The sequence below is a fragment of the Neopsephotus bourkii genome, unplaced genomic scaffold (assembly GCF_033783945.1).
Source record: "Neopsephotus bourkii isolate Nb327-2 ecotype Australia unplaced genomic scaffold, CSIRO-AGI_Nbou_v1 NB_1589, whole genome shotgun sequence".
Classification (NCBI taxonomy): Eukaryota; Metazoa; Chordata; class Aves; order Psittaciformes; family Psittacidae; genus Neopsephotus; species Neopsephotus bourkii.
The window spans coordinates 3713976-3734011 of record NW_026902065.1 but is presented as its reverse complement, the minus strand read 5'-3'; the positions used below and the strand labels follow the sequence as shown (position 1 = coordinate 3734011).

The 20036-nt window shown below is 42.0% G+C and overlaps 1 long non-coding RNA gene across 1 annotated transcript in view; it reads right to left on the bottom strand.

Annotated features, from left to right (window-relative positions):
* Nucleotides 1-211: 211 nt before the first annotated feature.
* The window catches only part of LOC133222316 (uncharacterized), a 236693-nt gene continuing 216868 nt past the window's right edge, over nt 212-20036 (bottom strand). The window contains exon 6 of the long non-coding RNA XR_009728271.1: nt 212-311. This is a non-coding gene — a long non-coding RNA (uncharacterized LOC133222316). The remainder of the gene's footprint in view (nt 312-20036) is intronic.

Genomic DNA, 20036 nt, shown 5'->3' with positions numbered 1-20036 from the left:
TTTTGAAGCATAGTTATGGTTTAGAGATCAATGGGACATAGACTATCCTAATCTACTATGAACAGCCTGTAGCGTCGAAGGGATACTCTGCACTAGAGAGCCATCTAAGTCTTCTAATTACTTCGGCTACTGATAGATTGGCTCTTACCCCCTTGAATTCCTTTGTCACAGAGGAGTTAAAATTCATGAGCGTCTATGCCGCTGAATACTTACTCCAGTGCTGCTATTTTCTGCGCCAAGCTAGCCATCACTGCAAAGAGTCGGAGGTCTGTCAGGCCATCTGTTACATAATAGTCAACAATCTCTAAAATCTGGGGAAACAAAGATGGAAAGAGCAAAGATGATGAAGGGTTTAAAAAGAACAGATTGCCGCCTTGCTTGGGGGGGGTGGGGGGGGGAGGAAAGGAGGCAAGGGGGAAGGGGAAAAGGATGGATAATAAGCCCTGATGGAAGCAGAGACAAGCCTGATTAGTACAACCAGCAAAACAACCCCCCAAATTATTAATCCTAGTCTCCAAGGAAGCTGACAGGGACACCAGGCTGCTGGGAGAAAAAAAATGCTGTGGGGCAGGAAAGCTGAAGGAGGATCTGAAAAATTACAGCTACAATTTAGGCACTGCCATACACAACTAGGCACTGGAGATTCTTTCAGAACACCCCTGAAACCACTATAAAAGCCCACGCCAGATCTTTCTGTCTCTTGGTATTATACAGCATGCTATGTGGTGTACCACAATAAAGTAAGAATAATTTTTTTTTCCTTTCACCCATGTCCTTTCCTCCTTGCCCCCCTCCCTTTGCAAAGGAAGTGTTTGCTAATATTTAAGGTATCAGAATAGTGAGGACTTGCAAGTAAGGCTCACCTATGTCAAATTTGTCTTGTCATACAACTACATTTTAAATAATACTAACAATAACTGGTACAAAATGCTCTTAGGAGATTTACTATCCATTTAACTGCCTTTGCAGCCATTGAAGTAGTACCAGAGGTACTATTAAAACTCTCTTATCATGAACTGACTTCTTGTCTGCTCTGTCCTGTCTTGCTCCAATTGCTAATGCTTGCAGAGCTTACACTACCAGCAACAAGCGTAATGTTGGTGTCATCTTGATTTTCTCAACACAGGGGAAGCTGCCAGCCTAAATGTCACATCTCATCACCAGTCTCCTTGGAGCTCCCTCCATTCAACATCACGGTCCAAATTTTACCCTCAGACTCTCTCAACATAAAAGACCATTGGGAATTGAAGGCCTTATGGCAATTTCAAGCACTTGTTTCTGCTTGAACAGCAATGTGAAACAACAATCAGACTTCTGGTTTTGGTTCTGTCAGCCCTCTGTTTTTCAGGGGCTGATTGCTGCTCACAAGACTTCTGTGGCCTCTCACAACATGCAAAAACATGACCTTAACTTCCGTAAAGTTCATATGCTTCAGAGCATCTCTTCAGACCAAATTGGAGTTGTACATGCTCTCTCGCTCTGGTGCTTCTCTTTATTACCCCTCCTGAGCTTTGCAAATCATTTTTAAACTATAGCAGAAAACACAATACATGGCTGTTGAGGAAGGGAGAGGAAACAGATGTTTTCTGAATATCCATATGCAAACAAGTAAAGATGTAGGGATAACTTTGCTGGTTAACTTTTCATGTGAGAGCAACCACTGCCAAAGCACACACATCATACTGTAAGTAATTGAAATCTGTGCTCATCCATTCGTTGTTGTTACTATAGGGAAAGGTGGTTCATTAACTGAGATCCAAGTGTATAGTGTAATGCATTCCTCTTCACTGTATTAATGGGTCACATAAGATAATGCTGACAGATGGAAAAGATGAGCTTTATAGGTCTGATAAAAATAAACAATAAATGCAGGAACTGCTGAACTGGATTATCGTATTGCAAGATGAGTTGTGTAACGATGTTAGCACTGGCGCCTGCTGTAGAGCTGATGCTTTAGAATACTAACATCAAGCCACTTGATACGTGTTTGATGTCTAAACAAGTCACATCCTTTGCAGAGAGGAACAAATTATGATGGAGACTGGCTGCGGGGGTCCAAGTTTCAGATAAAAATCCACTCAGATGAATTCCATGCAAAATAATTGCCCAAAGGACTTTTTCGTTTTGTTTTGTTTAATCATATGAAATACGTGGATAGAGCCTTTTTTCTTTCTTTCTTTTTTTTTTTTTCTCTAGCATCCAAATAATTTGGTCCCTGCTCTAGTGCTAAAGCCTTGTCTAACATTTCGTGCTGGGAATGCAAAGCAGGGCACCACGTACAGTAGTACAAATAACACTTTATTTACAGTTTCATGGCTTTCAGATTTCCTGTCTCCATAATCACTTCCTACTAATTTCCTTCTGTTTTGTTTGAAATGGTGGTCTTTTCAAAGAAAGTGCCCAAAGAAACAACGCCTTTGTAAGGTTTGGATTAAATCACGGAGGTTTTTTACTTCTTTTTCTGTATTTCCTAGTACCGGTTTTCTGTATTAACAGAGTTCATGCTGTATGTCTGGATGGTTCAAACAGGATCATGATAAGAGGACTGCAAAAAGCCAGCAGTGAAGGGCCAAAGTCTCAGCTGGAGGAAGCTGGCAAAGTTCCACTGATGAACATCAGCTACAAAGCAGAATCATTTGAAGAGCCAAATGTTTTACTGGTGGACATGAAAATCTTTCAAGCACTACCCTGAAACTTACAAAAAAATAGCTAATACTGAAGCATGTACAAAACATTTAAAAATAATGAAATTTCTGTGTTGGAGGAAGTAAATAAAAAAAAGTAATGCAGAAATGGAGTTGTTATACAGGGAGACTAGCTTGGCCTGAAATTAAATACCCAGAGTATCTGACATATTTTCATCCTGTTTAGTGATTTCAGATGCCTAATTAGTAACATCTTTTATAGCTATATTTATGCTCCTCTACATTAAGCCAAGTTGGCTGACCAAAACAGGACAGATCCCAAATGTTATGCCACTTCTCAAATTGTAGCTACCAATTGAAAAAAGAAACAAACATTTTTGCAAAGACACAACATTAGGTAGCATGAGTAGACTACACCCTTCATGCTGTCTCTTGGTCCTGTCACAAACTATTTGGTCAAAACTGGCTGTATAAGAACCAAGGCAAAACCCCCATTTCCACTGCTGTCCTGTGGCCTTCTCCGTCTTTTGAGCTTTGATTTCTCCACAGGCCTTTCAGACTTTTCACACTAGTGTTACTTCCAAAAGTGGATAAAAATAAAGTTGTGTTATTTCATTTATTAGTTGGGTTATGCGTGGAATCGTCTAATATAAATATCTCATGTGTGCCAGTGCTGCTGCTGGTCAGGTTGCTTTCAGTTATTTAAGAAATCTTTGACCAATCAAATATCACAAATAAATGATGAAGCTATGATTGCTGGAAATGTTTGCCACCCCTTCTCACACCCTTCCAGGAATGGATCTGCTGGCTTTACTTACGCTGTAAGTCAGTGCTTCTGAAAGAGCAGCTTCTTTCCAGGCCATCAGAACTTGCCAGTGGTTCAAGTATCCATCTTCATCAGTATCAGGACACTCACAATATCAGTTTACACAGAATTAGCCAGTTGCCTCTGGGTAGAACTCCAGTGCCTCAGAAGTGCGACTTTGACAATATGTAGTTACGTTCTGCTTTCATATTTCAAACTGAGGGCAACCCTCAAAACCTCTCTCTCTTTCCCTTCACTGAGCACAAAACCACAGTAGTTTAGCCATTTTTGGGACCACACCACCTTTTTAGCCAATTAGACATTTCCAAATATGTAATACAACAGAGTAGCAGCAGATGAATAACTTTGAAAATTCAAAAATCATGTGAATATAAAGAACTGCTGAAAGAAAGGAGGGAGTTAACATCTGTCTGTGATCTGCCATTATACTGAGCTAACATATATTGTAAACACTACAGTATTTCTACAGAGACATTAATGTTCATTAAGTTTCTCAGTGAGATAATGCATCAGATATGTCTACGTACTACACAGCCTAAATGGTTTTATAATCTTCTGGAGAACACTTGTAGACAGAGAAAAAAAAATTCAAACAAGCAAGAATTGATGTGGTTTTCAGCCTCTTCTACCTAAACCATCCTTTTTGACTTCAAAGCCATTCACATATAAGACTCTTACCTTTTTATTTTTTTTCGGTTTTGTCACTTCAGATGTCTCTCATAGTACACTCTCTCCAACCAACAGGTCAGAGAGGCCTCCTGTGCATCTCCTGATGTTTTTCTTATCTAACACTCTTCTCTTTTCTTCCCACAGCCTAAACAGACTTCTGCAGTCTTCAGAAAGTGCAATTCCTGCCTCCTCAACAAAATTTTCAAAGTCCTCTCTAAATCTAATGGGCATGGCCACAGTGCCTAGCAGACGAAGAAACTGTGCGGCTCCCTGGTATCTGATAGTCTAGAATAACTCAGGGCATCCTGAAATAAACAGCATAACTCCTGTCATAAGCTTCAGTGCTTACGTGCCTTGTTATAAGGAACACCCAGCTTTTGACTGGAAAATAAATTACAACAATCTATAGCACTTTCCTAGATTCAAAAGATCTAAGTCACACAGGAGATGATGGTCATGTCTGCTTCATGAACTGGAGGAGAGTGCAGAGGTCCCAGAGCTCACGGAGACCTGAACTGCTATAACCACGTGTTCCAGTGTGCCATAGCCTACTCCAACCAGCATGGGCCTGAGACTAACTTATCCACTGTCAGGACAGTGCTGCTCTTGAAACCACACACCTAATCCCCAACAGGACACAGTAGGCTGTGCACTTTTTAACACTAGACCAGGTTGCTCAAAGCCCCATCCAACCTGGCCTTGAACAGTGCCAGGGGTGGGGTAGGCACAGCTTCTCTGGGCAACCTGTGCCAGTGCCTCACCACCTTCACAGGGTAGAACTTCTTCCTAATATCTAATCTAAATCTACATCATTGAGTCAAAAGACATCACCCCTTGTCCTGTCCCTTCATGTCCTTGTAAAAAGTCCCTCTCCATTTTTCTTGTAGCTCCCCTTTATGTACAGGAAAGCTGCTCTAAGGTCTCCCTGGAACCTTCTCCAGGCTGAACAATCTCAGCTCTCAGCCTGTCTTCATAAGAGAGGTGCTCCAGCCCCCTGGGCATCCCCATGGCCCTCCTCTGGACTCAAACAAACAGTTCCACGTTCTTGCTTCTTATAAGATTGATATAAAACATTCCCTCTTCAGATTAAACACTCCACATAGGACATGTTTTAGTGTTTTAAGATTGTGAGGTTTCCTATCATTCGTGCTCACTCCTCTGCTTACTAGTTCTCCAGAAGTTAGAGCAGAAGTAAGATCAGCACTCTGTCATTGTACGGATAGGCAGAAAGGCTTTTCTGAATAGGAGTTTATCTGGGGGCAGGACTGACCTCTTAGAGACTTTTATCAACCTCTGATAGTGCTTAGAATGTCCTGAAATAATTTGGAATGGAAATTTAAAACAAAAAAAACCACACCAAACAAACAAAAAAATCCCTCCAAACCTCACTCCATGGTAAAGCAAGTCTTGTTCACAAACTAGGAAAATCTTTTGTAGGAAAAGGGTATAAATATTACTCCCATAATGCAGAGAATAGGAGAAAGAGGATAGCTTGTGTTTTATGCGGAAAGAGAAAAATGAAGAAGGAACTAAGAAGGTATTTCATGCTTCTTCTAACCACAAAGTTGTGGATTCCCTCCCCTGCTCTCAGGTTCACCAGCTGCACTGGTTAACGCTTGTGATTCAATCAAGACCACAATGAAGCAACAGCATTAAGCAAAAGAAGCACAGAAAAGAAACCTAGAATGAAAAAAATGTCTCAGGGATAACCTGAAACTTGAGCATCCTACTTCAATTGACTTTATATCCCAATTAAGGAACTTATAAAGGTGAAAGCTTAGCAAAGCTCTTCAAATATGCCTTTGATCTGTTCGGATGACCACGGGAGAGTCCAAGGCTAGAAACCTGGCACCCAAGGAAGCCTTTATCCAGAGAAAGGGGCTCTGCCCCAGGTCCCCACTGCAATAGAAGAGGAGCAGAAGCCGTGTGGGAGGTGTTCTCCAGCTGTGGAGAGAAGCAAGCACTTTGCTGCCGTCCTAATATTTCACACCCTGGTCCAGGCCACCAGACAAACAAACCGGGTGTTGTTTCAACTGTCTCATTTGACATGGTCTAACATTACAAGAAGTGAAAGAAAACCTTAGCACCCCCTCCCACCCCCCTTCTTGGACCAATTGAGCTGTCACTGTCTGCACAGAAAGTGACTGTTCAGTTGAAAACACATTTCTGACCAATGCAAACTGAGCAGTCTTGAAAAGTGGAGTTTCCTTTTGTGCTTCCCCTCCAAGGAAAGTGAAAGGCAGCAAGGAGAGAGGCGGGAGGGAGGGAGGTGACCACTTCGCACTACCAGCACTCCCTGCTGCCTTCTCTCATCAGGCAGCCCCAGAGGCAGCACGCTGAGGCCTTTCCATCAGGGTGAGCATTCCTGTGCTGATAGTGACAGATATTCTCAGAGGAATATGTTCAGGAGGAGCTGGAAGAAACTGTTGGAGTGATGGAGTTTTGAAACCAGAGTTTTGCTAAGAAGCGGGTTGTAACCTTCAGTTACAGTTTATCTTCCAGAGGTTGGTAGCTTAGCAACAAGGTTTTTTTTCATTCATTTGGTTTATACACACAGAGTAAGCAGCATCAGGCATGTCAGAGTTCAGATGTGCCAAGGTGTTGGGGCAGAATCACCAGGGAACTGTGATTCATATGAGATGAACGGGGATACCTTTCTCCAGCAGCATGCGACTTTTCTTCATGAGAATGAGATGGTCAGCAAACAGAAAGAACTTTCAAGATCCCAGCCAGGATAAAGTTGCTCCCATTCAATTTTACAAAAAAATAATAGTAAGAGGCTATTGTCAGTTGTAAAGATGTCCATGAAGTTTTCTTAGTGGAGTTAACTTCCTATTTTGAGGGGTATCTCTGACGACTAAAGCTCACTTTAATTTGGGTGCATAATAATGTAACATATGAGATAAAATTAGAAAAAAAAAGTGCAAGTCATATATTCGAGTAGCAAATAACTGCTCTGCCATCATACAAACTGGGGATTTGCATCTTCTTGTCCTTTTAGGGCATAACTGGACCACTGATCTTTGTCCCCATTCAACATCTTTCTAGGCAGCAGTTTGCACTTTAGGTTCAGTGCTGAAAATCAACTACAGGGAAGCTGTCACATCCCATCACATCAGTTCCTTCATTCACTGCCTTGAGAACCTACATGCATAGACAGTATCCCTTTCTGTTCAAACAAATATTTTGATGAGTGACTCTCAGTGCATTTCACAAAGTCTCAACAGAGCAAGTACAGCAGCAGAAAGGAAAAGATGCCATAATAACTCACAGGTAATGAGCTCAGGCTCTCACTATACATTTACATCCCTCCCCATTGCTAATTAATTCACTATGTAGTAAGTGTTGAGTAGCACAGGGGGAAGCACACTTTACACAGCCAGTCTGATGAACAGCTCTGGCACTGGTACACAGGTTGCCCTCTGCTCTGATAAGATTTCACCATAAAAAGATAAGTCAAAATTCTCCACAGCTTTCTGTTCAGCAAAACTTAAGGCGAGCAAAGCAGGGGTACCCTGTACTAGCAAGACGTGCAGTGAACAAGGCACGGCTCCATAGAAGAGGGGAGCTGTTACCATTAGCACAGGAACATTCCTCTTATAGCTTTGAAAGACTAGAAAACTGAACAGAGCTGCCCTTCCCAGCTAGACAAATTTGTGCAAACAGCCCTCAGACCACAGGCTGACACAGGTCTTACTGACACTGGCAGCACCATGGGGTCATTTGCACACAGATGATCTGGTCCTGGTACCACATTATGGACTAAAGTTTTTGTTAGACTCTGCCACAAAGACCTCCTTGTTTGGAAGCGTGTTTGAGCAAGCTCAGTTATCAATGTGGAAACTGATGTAAGCATGTGACTGGAAAGCGCAGTTCCTTCTTCATACCCAGTCACCACACTGCCTTTCACCATCTTGGAGAAGACTGCCTTTCCAGCAAAATACCATGGAAAGACAATTACTGCAGGGGAACTTAGGAAACCAATAGGATCAGCTCTCCAGCTCCTAACATTCAAATGTCTTAAAGCAGATCCTCCAAAACCAGAAGTCTTGTGAACATGTCATGGTTTGGGGGAGGGGAAAAAGGGTTCGTGCATTGCTGTGTTTTACGTATTCAAGTTCACTCTCTCTTAAACACATACAAATATACGCCTTTCACAACTTATGTGGCATATAGCAGCATGAGTTTTGTCAGGTTTCACAAATATTCATCCTGGGAAACCCAATATTTCTATTTCTTGCAAGCTCTCCCAACAAGCAGACATCTCAGCAGATCTGCAGTGGCACCTCACCTGAGAAAATTGTCAGGGTTCAAATTCATCTCATCCAAAGTTTTCAGAACATCAGAAACGTGGGAATAGATGTTCACACCTAAAGAACTTCACTGTACTCAAAACTGCCAATCTGACAGATTAAGTATTCCATAAGCAATGATTTATGCCATCAACAATTGAAATTTTAGGACCAAGTTCTTTTCTTGAAAGGACAAGCTTGTTTTCTTAACCCAAATCGTGATATGTTTGCACTTCTGCCAAAAGATCTTTCATCTCTGCACAATGGCAAAGACACCTTCATTACTCAAAACAGAGCTCAACAAAGTGTCCCCACCATAATATAAAGATATGTCTCACTAATCAGCACACTTTCTTAAAAGCAGAGCCCAAATGATCTATATCAGCATCTAAATGCAATTCCAGACTCAATATTCTGAATGAAAAGTGACTCCTACAATTATAACTATTCCACCAGTACAACAGTAGGTTGAGAGGACAAGAGAAAAGAAGGGCGTGGAAGGAAATAGATATATAAGAAAGAAGGATATCTTTTAATGAGATATCTCATAGAGAGTCACAGATTTGTCAAAGTCAGAAATATTCACAGGATGGAATAATCCTGTAGTCCCTTTCCTCTCCCTGGCCAGCAGCACCAAACTGAGGAAAACAAATACCCAGCAGGTGAAGTAGCCATTCAATCAGCAAAAGGTTAAAAAGGAGAAGAAGCAGTCTCTCCTAGAACTGGAAGTTATTGAGGACTGGAGGGGCAAAGTTCAGGAGAATGCCCAAAGGCACATATTTCAGCATTAATAATAGGATTTTCTGCTGTTAGACAGGGACATGTCAAATGCAGGTGTCAGAGATGGAAGTTCATGTGAGATCCGCTAAGCAAAAGAGAACTATAAGCCAGACTTATGATGCAGATGTGGATAATGTGATGTAAGGTCCTTCAGGGGGATATTACCAGAAGAGGATCACTAAAGTAGCAGTAGAAAGACTTTATTCATGCTGATGGCTGGAGGTCTGGTTACTCCCCTTCCACACGGCCAGAGCTCCCCCTAATCATCCCAATAGCTCTGCCACTGGTCCCTTGCTGCTGGAAGCATCCATAGCCTGGCCTTCCTGATGCTATTGCCATGGAAAGGGCTGTGAGGAGCCTTATTGAGGCCTCGATCCCTTGACTCAGGAGCTGTGTTTAAGCTCCGACACTTGTCCTTGGTCCCCCCCTGAGCTACATTGTTGACCCTGACCTGTGGACTGACTTGTTGGCTTGACCTCAGACCTGTGTCATTGCTATGAACATGTCTGCAATCACTAGGCTGTATCTGGTCATGGTGACTGCCGGCTGATGTGCCCTGTTCACTCCTCTTCAGTGCTATGGGACAGAGGTCCTGCCAGCAAGTCCACTGCCCTGTCTGCCCTGCCCACACTGCCCTCACCCCAACTCCGAGATCCCCTGTCCCTACTGCACCCCAGTACAGGAGGAGATAGTCAACCGGGAGCAGGTTCAGTGTGATGAGAGGAGCATCAGGAAGACTGAAGGGATTTGCTTTGGCCAGCCTTGTGCTGGAGCACAGTGCCTCAATAACTACCTCCAAGGTAAGCAGAAGGAAAGAGGAAAAAGCCAAATGAGCAGGCAATGTTAGCACAAAATCAAATATAATCTGGGAATTAGATACAGATTTCTTACCACCAAAGCAGTCCAGGTCTTGAAAAACCTGCTAATCAGTGCAGATGGAGCAGGCATGGCAGCTTTCAGATGAAGCCTGAGCAGTTCACGGAAAAGATTATGCACCATGCAGAGAAGGGCCAGATCCAAGGTCTCCTTTGTGCAATACCTACAGGATCACAGCAATGCTCAGTGCACCCCCAAGAATGAAAGCAGGCTGGGAAGGGCACAATAACTGTGGAGGCCAACCACTTCTCACTTGCTTTTTCATCATGTCTGTGCCTTGTTTCTTTGCTTCTTTCTCCACACTGTATATTCCTGGTGTTGTGACTCTGCCACAGGTGGCTGAGGGAGGTAGAAGTCCCCGTTTATCCTTTTGGTAAAATTCCCCTTTGTTTTAAATCCTTTGTTTACTATTTAGTGCTACTGTGATCATTTTAGGTGCATTCAATTCATTCCTCTCTTTACCTAGTGAATACTGAAGTTATTTACAGTTGGTGTGCTCACTGCAATCGATTGTTTACTCCGTGCTGCTCTCTCAGGGTGAGCTAAAGAGAAAGCCTGAGTCCATATTTGAAACCCTCATTCAAATACTGCTTTCAGTCAAGCAGTTTAAAATTGCTTTTGGTGAGGGAGAGAAAAGGGAGGGGGGCTGGGGAGAGTGTGGTCTTGTATTTGGTAACTGCTACAGAGCTTGGAACAGCATTGGGAAGGAAGGGCCTGGTTTTTGCTATCCATGCTAGGGAATTTAATTTGAGGCTGGTGTGCTGCTGGTTGGAAATATGTATTAAATACCCAGATGTAAGATGGGTATAAAATGGGTACAGAAAGCTAGCAAAATAAATACAGGGTATTGTCTCATCTATTCAGAGGGATGATTTCCTAAACCTGGCACATTGGGGATTCACTGCTTGCCCTGATTTTGTGTGTCACTGATTTGGCTAGGATCTAAACACAGAGCTTCACAGTTATTGAACCACTGTCCCAGACCCAGCCAAGGCTGAACACAAAGCAGGCCTGAACAAACCAGCAGGCAGACTACAAAGGAAAAGCAATTGTTCTCCTTAGCAGCAGCACTGTTTCTCCTATGCTTAGCATCGAAACAAGTTAATTTGGGAGCACAATCTTCTTAAAAGGAAGTGTTGCTCAACCCAACATCCCTAGGTTTCACACAGCGTGCTGCCCTTTTCACCACACATGAGCCATGGATGCACTCACAATATTTTTTTTTACTACGGAAGTAGTATAAAAGCTTCTGATAAAAATCAGCTCTCTTAAACCTCTGGCTGGCATCTTGTTAAAAAGTGACATCATGTTTGCCTGTCATCATTGGCTCACACGGAAGTTTCTGCCATGATTTAATAAGCAAGAGGAAGGATTGTACTGTTAGGACAAAACAATAAACTGCAATATCAAAACACTAATACAATTTTTCTTCCAATGCCCTTGGTCTAAAGTATTTGGTCTTAACTGAACCTTTACGAAGGTAAAGATAGATCATCCTATGTAAAAAACATGGCCAAAAAATAAAGGCCTCTGAGTGTACATAAGCTGTCCGTAGCTCCATCCCAATTAACGAAGCTATAGAGACTACCAGTCTCCTGACACCTGGCCAGCAGTAATTCACCAGCCCAAAAACCACAAGCAGCATCAAGAAGGGGACATCTGCAGAACACAGGCTTGCCATGCTGAGACCCCAATGTCCAGTGAAGGCCAGAGGAGGCCTTTGACTAAAGTCCCTTGGCAGGGGGGATGGAGGGAACCATGCTGCCAGTGGGACAGCACAAGCACCCACATCCTCTCCACAGGGTGTGCAGGGAGCCATAGAAGGAAAAAAAGGGATACAGCCTTGTCTTTGCTGCAGTGACCATCTTCAGATGCTTTCACATTTCCTGGGGGCAGCCAACATAAATTACAGCCATTTTCAACCCCCTCTAAGCCATTCAGGGTACCTAACATCAGGCTGCAAGAGATGTAGCATGCCCTTTGCACTCACTGCTGGCTTAAGCTATGCACTCCTCAGCTACTTTAGCTGCCACTTTGCTATCCATACCTGCATACCACTATACTTTGTCCTCACACATCTTTATGAAACAACAGCACCGCAAAATGCCACAAAAGGAGAGCAAGCAGCCCCTCAGACCCACTCTTTCTCACCTGCCTGGGAGCAGAGCACACTGTGAGGAGCACAGGGTGTGGATGAGAGCCATTTCCCTCCTCTGCATAGCAGCAGAGGTCTAAATTACACTCAGGCCTCATTCACCGGAGCCAGCCAGCTGCGCAAAAGCTGAATGAAGACCTCCGAATCCAGCCCCACGCGCGCGTGTTGTGCAGGCAGCCGCGGCCAGCGCTGCCCCTCGGCCGTGCCAGGGGACCAGCTCCAGGGACATCAGCTGGCATAGCGGAGCAGAGGCACTGAGCCTCCTGCTCGGAACAAAACGAGGGCTGGATATAGCACCCTCATTCAAACAGCACAGCATTTTAGCACCAGAAATAGTATCTTTTTTTTTTTTTTTAGTGAAACTACTGGCAGAGAAAGATACAACTTAGCATGAAAATAGGTATCAGAATAAGGCTCTAGCTGAATAGCCAGTACTCTGCATAATTCTCTCTTTTCATCCTCTCAGCCTAGATCCTCTCCAAATATTCAGATCAAACTCTGCAAAGGAGCTCCAGCGTTTTGGCCATTAAAAGTAAAAGCTGGAACATTTGGATTCTGCCTCTATCATGTCCCTCTAATTTGAATAAATTCAGGTCTCTGATTTCAACATCAGGCTAATCGTGAAGTGTCTGCCCCTTTCTCTGTCAAAGATCAAAGCACTGAAAGAGATACATTTGCTAATGTAACAGAAAAGAAATATACTATTTTAAGGAATGTATTCAATTCCCCTCTCTGCTAATATTTTGTATGCGAAATATCTTACTCCACCTTCAGCATATGTAAATGCATGTAAGGGGAAAGATATCAAACTAGAAGTCGTGATAAACTGTGGGATGATATTACTGCCATTTAATGGCAAAAGTCTTTTTCAAAGATCCCAGCATGCTTTACACACTGCCTACATTTGAATGATGCGGTGTTAGACAATGGAGAGGGCCAGAAGAGGGAAATAGTCTAAAATTATAAATGAAAATTACAAATTACAAGTGAAAATACAGAACAGGAGACAAACGCAACCATGCAATTTTCATTTTAGCTCTCTGGGCAATACATTAAGAGGGCTAGCATATACTCCCATCAAAAGCAGTGGAAATAACCCTAAGAGCCATCTTTCTCAAATCACAGATGAATTCAAATGGGGAGAGGCACGCAACAACAAAAAAAATAGTTGTTAATGCACAAAACTACTGTATGACTTCCAATAGCTGGACTCAAGAACCCTGGTTAAATACTGACTTTCTTTCAGAGTCAATCAGATAATAAGACCCCTTTAGAAGCACAGAATAGTTAAATTCATCACCATAATTTAATTGTAGAAGGTTATTAAAGAGCACTTCGGCTCCCCTCCTGCTTCGGCGCTGCTTTTGTGTATTAAACTCAGACTAATCAAATTGCAGATTCCAAGAGTACTGTATTAGTCATCCCCATCCCTTTTAATTTGTTTAATGGCCTCCTTTTTTCTCCCCCCCTCTTGTGTGTGTGTTCTGACTGGCTGTGCAGCGCTTAGGCTCACGACATGTAAATAAAGAATGGATAGGGGAACAGTTCGTCGAAAAGAATAAAGCGTGCCTCCATTCTAAAGTTACATTTGATGTCAGCGTAATTCATGGGACGTGTACTGCAAGCAATGGTGCTTATTATTTCTGCTTAACTGTCTACAGACACAGGAGGAAAGAGGAGAGAGAGAGGGAAAAAAAGGAAGAAAGAAAAGAAAAGAAGTCTGAATTTACACTTACTGCTTCAAAAGCCCTTTTGTGCTTCGCCAACTTCTCCTGGCTGAAGATGCAGTATTTTGCCAAAAAGTCGACTGCAAGAGCAGACAGAAAAAGGATAAAATAACCCATAAAAGAACTCTTTTCCCCACTTTTCCTTACGAAAAAGGAAACAATTTTTCCATAAAGAAAACAATTTTTTAAAATGCACATCTATGCCTGACAGAGAAACCCCCTCTTGTAGAAATTTCAATTTATGGTTTGCTTCTTGTGTTTTGATTTGGGTTTTTTCTCTTTACTCTTTCTTATTTGGAAAAGTCTTTTCACCTGGCCCAGGGCACAAAGTCAAAGTTAGCTCTGAATAGGAGATGTTTAACATGTATAACGCATAAGAGCTCCATCCTGGCCGGGCAGTAGACTGGGAGCGTGGCATGCACTTGTTGTTGCTTGTTTTAAATGTCCCAGAAAAGAACCTCTTCAGACTCAAGTTCTGCAGAGCAGCATCCTCCACATATACTCCAAAGTCCAAAGCTACCAATAGGAATGAAAGTTTTCTGGTTTATTCCAGTCATAAGACACAGGTATACTAACATACACTTTTCCAGTGTTAAGTATCTATATCACAGAAATTACATGGGTTTTCCTACTTCTCTCTCTTGATTGAAATCAAGCAGGACACATTGGATCATTAAAAATTCCCTCTCATGTTTTTGGGGTTTGGGGTTTTTTTTGCTTATTTCTAGTCATATCATCCAAGAAAACAAGGACCTCAAGTTATTGGACTATAGGAAGCTGGCCTTGTTTCTTCACACCCAACACAGCAGGAAAAACTGATGGAAGTAGGGTGAGAAAATTGGAGGGAAATGTCCGGTCATACCACAAACACAGGCTGAGTTCGTGAGTTCTGTGTATGGTACTGACTACGTCATGTCTGCATTCAGACTCCTCCTAACACTCATTTGTCCCCTTGTAATTTTTAATCCATGTCCCTAGGCTGCTGTTTCTATCACTTCATCATCACCTTCATATGAAAGAAACTCCATTTTCACTTCAGGTGAAACTGCCAGCAAATTCAGGACCTGATAGGGAAAAAGTGTTGAGACTCAGCTCTTCTAATTTCCTGTTCAATTAGAGTGAGAACTGGAAAATAGCGGTAATAATTTGCAAAAGTGTCAGAAAAAAAAAATCTGTATTATTATTGCCATCATTATTGGTAACATTTTACTGTACAGAGAAAGGGAGTGATACACAGGCTTACGGCAATGTGGTATTCTGACTGGTATCTAAACAAGCTTGGAGCATAAATCTCTTGCTTCTTTTTAAAAGAGTACATTTGTCTTCAGGTTGTGTTTTGGGACATGTGCAAGAAGGCTTCCTATTGGGAGGGAAGGCCTCATTGTTTGTTTACAGCTGTGTTCTAAACAGTACAAAAGGACAAATAAAGACGCCTCAATGCCTTTTTTCCTTATCCTACACACTCCAGATGAACCAAATCTGTATAACAACAACAGCAAAGATATCTTGGCTTTCCATGGCAAAACAGCAACAGAAGTTTCCATTTCAAGCACAAATTGACTGATGCTCCAAGATTGTTGTTGTCACATAAGATGCTTCAGAATTCCAAACTAAACTACAGTACTGAAAGGAATGAGAAAACCAATTTTTTGCCAAAATTGGCTTTGCACACATCAATCTTATTTGCAGCATCTAAGAAAGATTTAAGTCAAAGAGGATCAACCACACTCGTGACATAGTTTCTGGAAAAGAGCTGCACCACTCTTAGTATTGAGAACCTCCCCATGATCTAACACCTATTTCCCCCCAATGAATTTTCTTAAGTTGCCCTCTTGTTTGCACCCTGGCATGGCTTGGTTCATGTAGATGTCCGAACTCTCTGTGAATGATGATCTAGGATGATCCGCATTGGCGCCATCTGGTGATTCTGGAAAATATCAAACCATGAAACAAACCCTGTCGTGTTTGCTCTGAATAAAACCTTCTCACCAAGTAATTCATAGCATTCCAACTTCACTTTCAACTGAGTTGCTAGCCAAAGAGCCCTGTAACAATTCGGAAAGGGGGAAGAGGGAGGAACATCTCTCTCCCAGAAATGGAGGATCAGGAAGGCAAGCTTTAATTTTTATTTAATCAATTTTTAAGGTCAGATTAGGCACTTAGATCATCTACTCTGATTTGGTGCCTAATGAAAGCCAAAGGATGTCACATATTCATGTGTAACAGGTCCAATTATTTGTACCTAGATAGAGCACAGTTTTGTGGATGTGTGTCCTGTGTTGGTCTGAAGCTGTCAGAATATGGAGAATCCCACAGGGATGTATTGTACATTATTTCCAAGAACAATGCTTGTCTTACACATCACTTGAACTTTCGTTTAGTCTTAACAACAAAACAACACCAGTTTTCACAAGTTTAAGAAGCCTTTAACAACCTGTATAGCCTCCCTGTAAAATTACTTATATGCTGCAGTAGAGCTCACACTCAGAGGAAATAAATTACAGCTCTGTCAGTATTTCTATCACATATTTTTACCAATCCTTAAAGGATTTTTGGGTGATTCTTATGCCCCCCTACAAAGGCTTACACCTTTTAGAAACATGGAAAACCAAACCTGTGCAGACAGCCTCACCAGCAGCATAGATCTCCTCTTACTTATTATTTCCCTCCTGTACGACCAACAGGGTAAACAAAGAGCAGTTTGCCATTCCAGTCTTGGGCAGTAATTTTGACTTTAGGGAATGGGTTTTCTCCAGCCATGTTCCTCATGCATCTGTTTCTCTCTCTTTGTTTATTCCCGCCTGTCCCCAGGAAGTTTCAAAATCGTCGATCAATTTTGACCAAGTGCGACGGAGGCGTAGAGGTTTGACAGGAATTAAGTACCTACAAGTTTCATGAAAATAGGCAGCAGAGTAGAGGGAGGGAGGGAGGCCCTATTAATTCCCTCATTGAAGGAAAGACCTCAGCATGAGCTCAACCTTTGTTACAGCCTGGAAATCCACACGAGAGAGAAACCCTGGAAAGCAGCCATCATTAGTAGCACCGCTCATGGAACCACCTGTTTAATTAGTTATTCTCTGCCGTAAAGAACCATTTAAAAACAGCTCCATAGCTTTCAATATAAGCTTGCTTGCAGTGCCCCCAGTAGGAGTCACGGAGACTGAGGTCAGGGGAAACTGGGCCCCACGTGCATTGTACCTCTCATAATACATACCCCTAAAAGGCTGCTATAGGTCTTTGGGCGCAGACAGACCCAAATGTGGGTCTGCCATATTTGTCCCACTCTTACAGCCAGTCACAATCTTCTGCCTTACCACCATCAGGGTGTCTCCTCTCCTTGTCTTTATCAGAGAGCCCAGACCTGGTGACAGAAGTGATTGTATCCAAAGTCATGCTCCAGCCCTCTCTTCGTAGCTGTTCAGTTTGCACAGAGCTGATGAAAGGGTAAGAAAAATCATCTGCTAAACTCAAACCAAATCTGCACTGTGCACATCTGTACTGAAACACTGTCATGAATGGGCCGGGCTTATGGGACAGTGAGGGGGTACATCCGTCAGACTGGACTAGTTACTCATCTTCCACCAAATGTCAAGTCTTGACTGCAAAGCATGTACATATTCTAGCTTTGCAGCAACACAGCTGCAAGCCTATTAGTTCCTTAGGTACAAGTAGAATAATGTACTTTTGCCAAATATTGAGGAATTTAAAAAGACTGTTTTTACTGAAATCAGAAATCATTCTAACCAAATATTTCAGAGAGGATTGTGAAACTAAAATTTAATCCCTCAAAATAAGAATACATACAGCAGTTAGTATTAGAACACATTTCTAGTTCAGTATTTCTCAGATCTTACCACAAAAAGACACTTAGGAGAAAAATAGGATATGTTACTGCTGTGGAGAACAAGAAAATTAGTCTTTGCTCTTTTGTTCACAAGCTGTGCACCACCTGTAGCATTTACTCCATACACAGAGTCCTGCCTATATAACTGTTTTCCGCACTCTGCCTATGTGCTTCACAGAATACACAGGAGATCCCCCATGAAAGCACGCATAAGTCTGCAGAAGGAAAGTGCCCAGCAGGTGAGTATGAACAAGGATAGTTAAGGAAAGGGCATGTAAGATGCCAGGGAAATAAAAGAGGATTCAGGACACACCCAGGAGGAGCGTTCAGGATGAGGGGGGACTTGCATGGGGACCTTGTGTCCATGCAGAGCTCATGGGCCACGTCAGCTTTGGCAGCATGCCTTGTTCCTGAGAAGGGGAAGGTGGCTTACTCTGCCTTTGTAAACTAAAAATCTCATACTCACAGTAAGGTCCTTACATTAAAAAAGATATTAAACCAGAAAAGTCAAGTACGTAAGGGCTAGGAGATGATGGAAAGTACTACAGTACGGCATTCTGAAAGGTCACATCATAATGCAAGAAGGAGTGTAGAAGTCAGACTATACTGGAAAATTTGGCTTTGGCATTTCAAAATGTTTCTAAACAAGAGGGAAAATGAGGCAGCTGTACCATGAAGTCAGTAGCAACCTGTATTCCTACCCAACTCCATAACTTCCACTGAGTTTTGCTTACATTTGTTGTATGTTCTTAAAACTATAAAGAAGATCTTGTAACATTTTACGAACATCAAAGGATTAACCCTCTTAACCTTCCCTGAACAACACATTATTCCCATTTTACAGATAAGGAAAGCAAGAGATTAAGTAACATTTCCAAATCCAGCAAATACAGTGGTAGCAGACACAGAAAATCTCTGCTCTTCAGCACCATGCTTTAACTGGAGACAATGGTTTCCCATGGGATATCTGTGTCAGAGCTTTGAAGGACATCAAACTACACAGGCTGTCAATAGAGATAATGGAATAATTGGCATCTGTGTCTATGATGCTTTACCTTTCAGGAAAGCTGGATTAGAATCTTCAGCCAATTAAGTAATGCTGTTGACTGGGCAATCATAGATGTTTATGAGACAGATAGAAAGAAACTACAAGGGAAAGAATAGTCAGAAAGAAAAACCAGTATACCACTTACAAGGAGCTCAAGAAACTTTGCTGGAATAAAAACTACCTTATACTGGGACTTGACCATTCAAATATCAGGGCTGGAAACCCAAACCTTCAGGTTCTTAGCAATAATTCTGATCTATCACTGCAACTCATTGCATTTGCCCATGCAGTTCACACTCTTCAGAGCCAAGTATTTCATGTAGAACCAGGGGGCAGAATGATATTGTGTAAAGACATAAATTGAATGTCAAAAATATATACATGAGCACACACACCACTTCAAAGAAAGTCCATCAATATTTTGCAAATTCAAGGGAATTGTCTTATTTGCATTTGACTGGCTTCAAAATCTCATGTTAGTATTTTTAACCAAAATATTTTTTTGCACCCTGTTACAAGAAAAATATGACAATTCATTCAAGCGAATATGCTTCCTAAATGAGACTTTCCAACATTTACACAGGTTTTCAACGTTTCCCATGAACTGCGTGCAGAGTTAGAGTTAACACATCACCACAGCTAGATAAAAGCACAGAATAGGTTCAAGAGTCTGTAAAATACCGTGGCACAGAAGTAAAAGCAAATTGAAGCACACAGAAACACTGTTTCATATGAAACAGAAGACCTTTTTTTCTAGGGTAAGGGGGTCCAAAGGGCACCTCCTTTTACAGGCCTCCCCAACAGACAGTCCTGTAACTCCCAGGTGTGGCATCCATGAGGCATTGTAAATAACTCACTTTATTCCCCCTTTAAAAGAAATACGCCTTATAAATTTAAGATTCAGACTTTGGTCTGAAACTAGCTTCTCTCCCTTTCTTCTCTCTCAAACACATACACATAAACACAGAAATCCTTATATTTTGGATACCTCTCTGTAGGTTATGCAAATGTTACCATCTCTTTGCAAATAAGGGTGTGAATGCCATTGTAACAGCAAGAGACAGCCAGTTTGCCATTCCTAAATCTCAGCCATGTACTAGGAACGGCCAAGGGAGAAAAAAATCAGTTGTATTATATCATCAATATCAGCCTCCCTGGGCATAAATATATAAAC